At 39.8% G+C, this 9,643-nt stretch overlaps 1 non-coding gene across 1 annotated transcript; it reads right to left on the bottom strand.

Moving 5' to 3' along the window:
• Nucleotides 1-351: 351 nt before the first annotated feature.
• LOC136752027 (U5 spliceosomal RNA) lies at nt 352-466 on the bottom strand. The gene has a single exon (XR_010817208.1). It is a non-coding gene; the product is annotated as a U5 spliceosomal RNA (small nuclear RNA).
• Nucleotides 467-9,643: the final 9,177 nt, after the last annotated feature.

The raw sequence follows: 9,643 nt of genomic DNA, 5'->3' as shown, positions 1-9,643 counted from the left end.
CTCACACACACACACACACACACACACACACACACACACACACACACACTCTATCTCTCTCTCTCTCACACACACACACAGCCAGCATGACACAGAGCCAGCCAGCTCAGCGATGACATCACGAACCTCTCTCTGAGCTGACTGCTATGACATCACAGAGCACGTGCATTCCGTTGCTTGCCGTCTGTCAACCACTCAGTCACTGCCAGCCAGACTGCCTGGCTGGCTGGATGGGGGGGCTGTTTGCTGCTGCTGCGTACCTTAGCAAGGTTATTTGCTTGACCGGCCTTCCTCCTCCTCCGCCCACATGCCCACCTATGCCCGATCTGCTGTTCACCTGGATCACAGCTCCGCCCCAACAAGGCAGAGCCTCCCAAGAATGGTACAAACTCATCCACGTTCCCCTCCATGGAAGGCTTTATCAAAAGGCAAAACCGTTATAAGTAATGAAGAGGAACCCGAGTCCAAGACGCTTCCGACCAGCCATACATATTTGTTTGTATTAAAGATCACATTTTATTACATTTTGTTTTTCTGTACTATATTACATCTTATTGTGATTTATAATGATATTGTTTATTGCTTTCACAATACAAATGCACTGAATTGAGAGAGAGAGAGAGAGAGAGAGAGAGAGAGAGAGAGAGAAGTGCTAGGGCACATCTGTAACATAAACTAGGGAACATTCGTCACATGCTTAGGGAACATTCATATCAAACAGGGAACATTTGTAAAACGAATTAGGGAACCTTTGTGACATACTAAAAGGACATATACTGGTAAGATGTTGGGCACATTTGAATCAACAAAAATGGCATTTGGTTAATTATTAGGGACATTAATACCAGTCTGTGCAAATATCTATGCATATTCCAATGTTTGCTGCAGGACTTACAGATTGAGTGAGGGGGTCAATATGTTTGATTCAGAACTAACCACTGCTTCCTCAATTTTGTTTTAAACATAATTTAAAAGAAAAGTGGGCTATACATTGATCTGGAAAATGCAGCAATGGTCCCTAAAGCAATTCTTTTAGTTTTTTGACACAATTCCTTAAACCCATTTTCTGAAAAATATGTTATCAACTTGCATTAATTTATCATCCAAACTACAATCATACTAATAATGAAAATGTTCATATTCTAAGGGTTCTAGTCTATTGTGTATTGTATTTATTATCAGGCCATTCTCTTATATTTTAGATTTATTATTATTATTCCGTACAATACAGGGATTAAATTAAGTATTTTAACCACAAAGTATTGGCTACAGTTATGATGCCTACTTCAGTGTTCATATGCATACAGTTTCTGAGGTCTGGACCACTGCACAATAGTCCCTGGAGTTGTAGTCCAGACCACTGCAAAATTCGTGCTGAAGTGATCTGGATCACCACGCAATGGCCCAAGGACCACTGCAAACTTGGATTTCAATGTTTTTGTGTAATCCATGTTGCAATAGCACCTACCATGTTCCTTTGTGGTGAGCTGGTTAATTCTGTTCTTTAACATTGAAGAGATAAATTAACAAGAATAAACTTACTGTTGAAGATTATTATTTTATTATTTTTATTTCTTGGCAGAGGCCCTTATCCAGGGCGACTTACAACATTAGTGCAAAAATACAGAGAAGTACAAGGCATCAATCATTACAAATTCAACATAGTTAAAAAATATCGCAATTCAAAATACATTTTAAAAATTCCAATTACAATTTACACAAGTACAGTAAAAGACTTCCTACATCCTGGACGGTGAAAGCTAAGTGCTGTCAAGATGTAGGGTTACAGACTAGGGCTACAGGAAAGGGAGCAAGGAGGAAAACATTCAAGAACGAGAGGAGCATAATAAGCTGAAGTGCTATCTAGCAGGGATAGAGGACTAATATTACAAGTGCGGTCGGAAGAGATGCGTCTTGAGTAAGCGCCGGAATGAGGTCAAGGACTCTGCTGTTTTGACTTTGGTGGGCAGGTCATTCCACCACCGAAGTCAAAACAGCAGAGTCCTTGACCTCATTCCGGCACTTGTGTAACCCTTGTGTAAGATGTAACCCTTACCCAGTGGCTAACCCTAACTCTATGTTACAAATGTTCCCTAAAAGCTTATTTTGCAAGATCAGTAAAGAACCTTTAAGAATTTTAAACTTTTAAAGATACACATAGGTAATACCAATGTGCTTTCACAATGCCGAAAATAATAATGCGTTTATCTTTAATAGTGAAGATATTGTATAGATGTATATCTATCATATACACAAATAGAAAAAAAACGGTTTCCAAACCGAATATAGAACTGAAACTTTCAGACAGTCCATGAAAAATGGAATGTAAACATTTACACTTCTTAACAATTCTATATATCAATTATATTTATAACCCTAACCCTAACACTAACCCTAACTTTAAGTTACAAATGTTCCCTAAACACTTATTTTGCTGGATCAATAAAAAACTGTCAGGATTTTTCAACTTTTACTGACACACATAGTTAATAGCAATGTGTTATAACTTTTGCAAAAATAATAAACCGTATATCTTTAATTGTTTTGACATTATTAAGATATAATGCATCTATCACATAGGGAACATTTGTTACATAATAGGAAAAACATACAAATGATGTAACCTTGAATATATTTAATATCACAGCATACAATTTGGCAGGCTTCATAATAATGGAATTTATGACATACTCTGTAAAAATCAAGCAAATAGCATTTGTTGTTCATGAGAAAAAATATATATAATCAAAGCTATCAGACATTAGCACGTGGTGAATGAACACACATACGATTATACAGCATTTGTTGCAGCTTCGCAAGACCTAATTTTAAACGTTGTTGGTAAATTTGATACAAAGTGAGGACCCTCTATTTCCATTTCTTCCTTCATAATTGCTAAAATAAAATTTTACTAACATTTTATTGACCCTACCACTGCATAGGACACATCTGTAACATGAACGCTACTGAATGGCACATACATTGAAAACTACGGAGAATTGAGACTTATCCAATTTACACTTCATAAATCATCTTAAAACGTTTCCAAACAAGGCAAAACCCACTTGAAATACGTTCATTCACATTTTTGGTAAACAAAAAGAGAGATTGTTACATATGTTCCCTATGATGCATCTACAGAGAGAGAGAGAGAGAGAGAGAGAGAGAGACAGACAGACAGGCAGACAGACACTAACACAGCCACCCACTCTCCCACTCACACACACACACACACACACACACACTATCTCTCTCTCTCTCTCTCTCACACACACACACACACACACACACACACACACACACTCTCTCTCTCTCTCTCTCTCTCTTTCTCTCTCTCAAAATTCAAATTCAAATTCAACGTGCTTTATTGGCATGACCAAAAAGAAGTATTGCCAAAGCAATGGTGACAAACAACAGTTTTTAACATATATATGTACATTTGCATACATAAATACACAATATGTATGTTAAAAACAGGTAACTGTTTAATTTCAATTAATAAAATTCAATCATAGTTCAGAGAGACAGGAGCAGGAACTTGATTTCTGTGTCATGTAGGGTGAGGCCGGGGGCTGCAGATTGCTCCAGCATTGTGGCCAATTAATTGATGTAAATATTGAATAGCGTTGGGCTCAGACTGCAGCCCTGCCTCACCCCACGCCTCTGAGTGAAGAACTCTGTTCTTTTATTGCCAATTTTAACTCCGCACTCGTTTCCTGTATACATTGATTTGATGATGTCATATGTTTCACCCCCTACACCACTTTGGAGAAGTTTGTAAAATAAACCTTCATGCCAGAATTAATCAAATGCTTTTTTTAAATCTATGAGACAAGCAAATATTTTATTTTTATTTTGGTTGACGTGTTTGTCTATGAGGGTGTGTAGGGTGTAAATATGATCGGTTGTGCGGTGTTTTGGGAGGAAGCCAATCTGACTCTTACTCAGGACACTGTGCTCGGTAAGGAAGGCCAGTATCCGGGCGTTAATGATACTGCAGAACACCTTCCCCAGGTTACTGCTAACACAGATGCCCTGGTAGTTGTTAGGGTCGAATTTGTCTCCACTCTTATAGATTGGGGTGATCAGCCCCTGCTTCCAGATGTCAGGGAAGTAACCAGTACTGAGGACCATGTTGAACAATTTAAGCACAGCCTCCTGCAGTTGTGCGCTGCTGTGTTTGAGCATTTCAGTGCTGATGCTGTCCGGGCTGCAGGCTTTTCTGGGTGGAAGTGCCTGGAGCTTTTTACATAGTTCCTGTAGGGTGATTGGAGCGTCATTTGGGTTTTGATTTTTTTTAATTGATTGTTCGAGTAATTTCAGTTTTTCCCTGGTTTCAATTTGTTTGTGTGTCAGATCATTTTGTTGGATATCTTTATAAAGGTTTTCAAAGTATTTTTTCCAAATGGTTCCGTTTCGTATTGCCAATTCTTGTTGTTTTGTTGAATTTAAATTGTTCCACATTTCCCAGAACTGGTTTTGGTCAACAGGTTTCTCTATGTCTGTGAGTGTTTTGTTTGTTTGTATCTGTTTTTTATTCTTAAGGGTGTGTTTGTAGTGTTTTAGGGTCTCACAGTACTGTTGGCATAGTTCTGTGTCTTGTGGTTGATGATGTTTTTGATTGGATAGGTGCCTTAAATTTGTTTCTTATTGATTTACACTCATCATCAAACCATGTCTGTGTGTGTGTATGATTCTGGTTGATCTTTTTCTTTGTCTTTTTAAGATTTGCCATTGTGGCTGCAATTTGAAATACTTGATTGATATCATTTATGGCTAGATTTAGTCCTGTCACGTCAGGCTGGTACTGTGAGCTGAGGAAAGTGTTGATGATGTCTGTTATTTCTGTAGAACTGATTGCTTGGTTAAATTCCTCTGTGCTGTTTGGAGCCCATCTGTATGTTTGATTAAGGTTGTACAGCTTACTGGGCTGTGTCTGTGTGTTGCTGGCCTGACTTCTTCTTTTCAGGAACACTGTGATTTGGTTGTGGTCTGACAGGGGGGTTTGCTGCCTGACAGTGAATGCACTGATGAAGGAGGGGTCCATGTCAGTGAGGGCGTAGTCGACTACATTAGTCCCAAGAGATGAGCAATACGTGAACCTCCCTAAAGAGTCCCCTCTGATCCTGCCATTAAACCCCGTCGGGGATGTTCCTCTGGGTTGTGGTGGGGGTGAGGTACAGAGGGGCCTGGCCGAACACATGGCTGTTTCCCTGTGTGCCGATGAAGTTGGGCTCGGTGCCTGTCCGGGCATTGAAGTCCCCACAGAGCAGCACATTCCCCTGGGCCTGGAAATGGCCGATCTCTGTGTGGAGGGTGTTAAAAAATTCCCCATTGTAATAGGGGGATTCAGAGGTGGGGGTATACGCTGTACAAAGGTATATATGGTTCTCACACTGGGCTATTCCCTTCTTAATTTGAAGCCATGTGTGCGTTGGGCCCTGTTTGACTGGGCTGATGTGGTTCGCCAGCTCCTCTTTGTACCACACTATGATCCCCCCAGAGTCCCTGCCACGCCGCACTGTGCTCAGTTTAATTGAGGGCACAATAACCTCCCTGTAGCCCAGGGGGCAGTGTGTGGGCACCTCTGCACGGCACCATGTCTCCAACAGAACTATGATATCTAATTCTTTAATGCTTTTAATGAATTCAGGGTCTGTGCTCTTTAGCCCGAAAGGCGAGGAGTTCAGGCCCTGAATGTTCCAGCAGCTGACTGTAAATGAGCTCATTTTTGCTAACATTGTACTTGGTGGAATAAAATGCCTATCAACAATACAACTTTTTAATCGAAGGTTTTGTTTAAACTAGAATTTCAAATATAATAATTATTAGTTTTATGTAAAGTATGGTTACATTGTATGTACACAGGTATTTATTTTTAATTTACAAGTGGGGTTGTCCATCCCTACCCGAGTTCTCTGGCTCAGCTCAGCAGTCTGGAGCAGAGGAGGCTGAGCAGGTGCTTGATCTCCCCCAGCTCGGTGGGGGCCGGAGTGGCGGCCTGGGTCAGGGCTGCGGCATAGCTGAGCGGCTTCTGATGGGCGCTGTGCCTGGTGCTCGTGGGGCGGGTGGGAGGCTGGGTGATGGGGGGCTGGCCGGTGCTGTGGCATCGTGGTACGTGTGCTCCAGTGCGGGGGGGTTGTATGTTTGGCTGGCCTCTGTTGGTATTGCTGTGTGGATAGGAGCTCATACATTCAGTGACTTCTCTCTCTCTCTCTCTCTCTCTCTCTCTCTCTCTCTCTCTCTCTCTCTCTCTCTCTCTCGTTCTGTAGATGCATCATAGGGAACATATGTAATAATCTCTCTTTTTGTTACCAAAAATGTGAATGAACGTATTTCAAGTGGGTTTTGCCTTGGTTGGAAACGTTTTAAGATAAATTATGAAGTGTAAAATGGATTTGTCTCAATTCTCCGTAGTTTTCAATGTATGTGCCATTCAGTAGCGTTCATGTTACAGATGTGTCCTATGCAGTGGTAGGGTCAATAAAATGTCAGTAAAACTTTATTCTGATAGCTTTGATTATAATTTTTTTTCTCATGAACAACAAATGCTGTTTGCTTGATTTTTACAGAGTATGTCATAAATTCCATTTTTTTGAAGCCTGACAAATTGTATGCTGTAATATTGAATATTTTCAGTTACATCATTTGTTTGCTTTTCCTATCATGTTACAAATGTTCCCTATGAGAAAGATGCATTATATCTTAATAACGTCAAAACAATTAAAGATATACGGATTATTATTTTCGGTAAAGTTATAACACATTGCCATTAACTATGTGTGTCAGTAAAAGTTTAAAAAAACCTGACAGTTTTTATTGATCCTGCAAAATAAGTGTTTAGGGAACATTTGTAACTTAAAGTTAGGGTTAGTGTAAGGGTTAGGGTTATGAATATAATTGATATATAGAATTGTTAAAAAGTGTAAATGTTAACATTCCATTTGTCATGGTTTGTCTGAAAGTTTCAGTTCTATATTTGGAAACCGTTTATATATATATATATATATATATACTTTATTCTATCCAATATCTTCACTATTAAAGATAAACGCATTATTAATTTCGGCAGTGCTAAAGCACATTGGTATTACCTATGTGTATCTTTAAAAGTTTAAAATACTAAAGGTTTTTTATTGATCTTGCAAAATAAGTGTTTAGGGAAAATTTGCAACATAGAGTTAGAGTTAGCCACTGGCTAAGGATTACATTTTCAACAGTAAGTTAATTCATGTTAATTATTCTCATCAATTTTAGTCAATACAGTAAAAGTGTCTGAAATAGCAAATCGGAGTTAATCCCTTAATGCATCAATAAAAATAAATAAAAATAAAAGGCTGATCTTAGCATATTTGTATACTTGTATGTTCGTTTCTGGTTGTCTACATGTGATTTCAAGTTTTTTGTTTGGTTTTTACAATGTATCTGTGCTGTGTGTAGACGCAGAATGAGTTTGATTGTGATGTTAAATAGGGTTTAGAAACACAGTCGCCTCGGTGCTGATTATTATTGCTGTGTTTCTCCACTTCTACTCCACGCTTGGGAACTCCCACATCCAGTGACGTCAGCGTTCGATTCCAAGACCGGTGGAAAAGCGGGCCGGTTCACAAACAGATCAGCTGGATCCCAGGCCGAGCAGCAGCTCTGGCTCCAGCACCGGCACCATGTCGATAGAAAAGCGGTAAGTTAGCTCACACTGAGCTCAGTGTAATGTCTGCTCTGGAGAGCTCACAGTGTGACCTAGTCGTGAGTTCACGTCTTTACTGGGTAGTCCTTGAAAACTTAATCGACTCAATTCTTGGGCTTAATTGGTCAAAATGACCATTGGTTGAAGGTACTCAGGGACTGATGTGTAGAGAGACTTATTAAACCTGCAGGATTGTGGTTTTCCCAGAACAGAATTAACCAGCTCACCACAAAGGAACATGGTAGGTGATATTGCAACATGGATTACACAAAAACATTGAAATCCAAGTTTGCAGTGGTCCTTGGGCCATTGCGTGGTGATCCAGATCACTTCAGCACGAATTTTGCAGTGGTCTGGACTACAACTCCAGGGACTTCTGTGCAGTGGTCCAGACCTCAGAAACTGTATGCATATGAACACTGAAGTAGGCATCATAACTGTAGCCAATACTTTGTGGTTAAAATGCTTAATTTAATCCCTGTATTGTACGGAATAATAATAACAACTGTAAAACATAAGAGAAGGGCCTGATAATAATTACAATACACAATAGACTAGAACCCTTAGAATATAATAATATGAACATTTTCATGATTAGTATGATTGAAGTTTGGATGATATATTAATGCAAGTTGATAACATATTTTACAGAAAATGGGTTTTAGGAATTGTGTCAAAAAACTAAAAGAATTGTCTTAGGGACCACTGCTCATTTTTCCAGACCAATGTATAGCCCACTTTTCTATTAAATTATGTTTAAAACAAAATTGAGGAAGCAGTGGTTAGTTCTGAATCAGACATATTGACCCCCTCACTCAATCTGTAAGTCCTGCAGCAAACATTGGAATATGCATAGATATTTGCACAGACTGGTATAAATGTCCCTAATAAATAACCAAATGCATTTTTGTTGTTTCAAATATGCCCAATATCTTACCAGTATGTCCTTTTAGTATGTCACAAAGGTTCCCTAAGCATGTTACGAATGTTCCCAAGTTTATGTTACAGATGTGCCCTAGCACTCTCTCTCTCTCTCTCTCTCTCTCTCTCTCTCTCTCCCTCTCTCTCTCTCTCTCCCTGTCTCTCAAATTAGTGCATTTGTATTGTCAAAGCAATTGGACATGCAAACATACATACATACATACATATGGAAAATAATCAATAAAATTATCAATCACAATAAGATGTAATGAAGTACAGAAAAACAAAATGTAATAAAATGTGATCTTTAATACACACAAAGCTTTCCATGGAGGGGAACGTGGATGAGTTTGTACCATTCTTGGGAGGCTCTGCCTTGTTGGGGCGGAGCTGTGATCCAGGTGAACAGCAGATCAGGCATAGGTGGGCATGTGGGTGAAGGAGGAGGAAGGCCGGTCAAGCAAATAAGCTTGCTAAGGTACGCAGCAGCAGCAAACAGCCCCCCCATCCAGCCAGCCAGGCAGTCTGGCTGGCAGTGACTGAGAGGTTGGCAGACGGCAAGCAACGGAATGCACGTGCTCTGTGATGTCATAGCAGTCAGCTCAGAGAGAGGTTCATGATGTCATCGCTGAGCTGGCTGGCTCTGTGTGTCTTGCTGGCTGTGTGTGTGTGAGAGAGAGAGAGAGATAGAGTGTGTGTGTGTGTGAGTGGGTGGGTGGGTGGCTGTGTTAGTGTCTGTCTGTCTCTCTCTCTCTCTCTCTCTCTCTCTTTCTCTGTCTCTCTCTCTCTGTCTCTCGCTCTGTAGATGCATCATAGGGAACATATGTAATAATCTCTCTTTTTGTTATCCAAAAATGTGAATGAACGTATTTCACGTGGGTTTTGCATTGGTTGGAAACGTTTTAAGATTATTTATGAAGTGTAAATTGGATTAGTCTCAATTCTCCGTAGTTTTCAATGTATGTGCCATTCAGTAGCGTTCATGTTACAGATGTGTCCTATGCAGTGGTAGGGTCAATAAAATGTTAGTAAAAT

The sequence above is a fragment of the Amia ocellicauda genome, chromosome 6 (assembly GCF_036373705.1).
Source record: "Amia ocellicauda isolate fAmiCal2 chromosome 6, fAmiCal2.hap1, whole genome shotgun sequence".
NCBI classification, from domain to species: domain Eukaryota; kingdom Metazoa; phylum Chordata; class Actinopteri; order Amiiformes; family Amiidae; genus Amia; species Amia ocellicauda.
The sequence above is the reverse complement of the archived record's forward strand: the minus strand, read 5'-3'. Positions and strand labels throughout refer to the sequence as shown.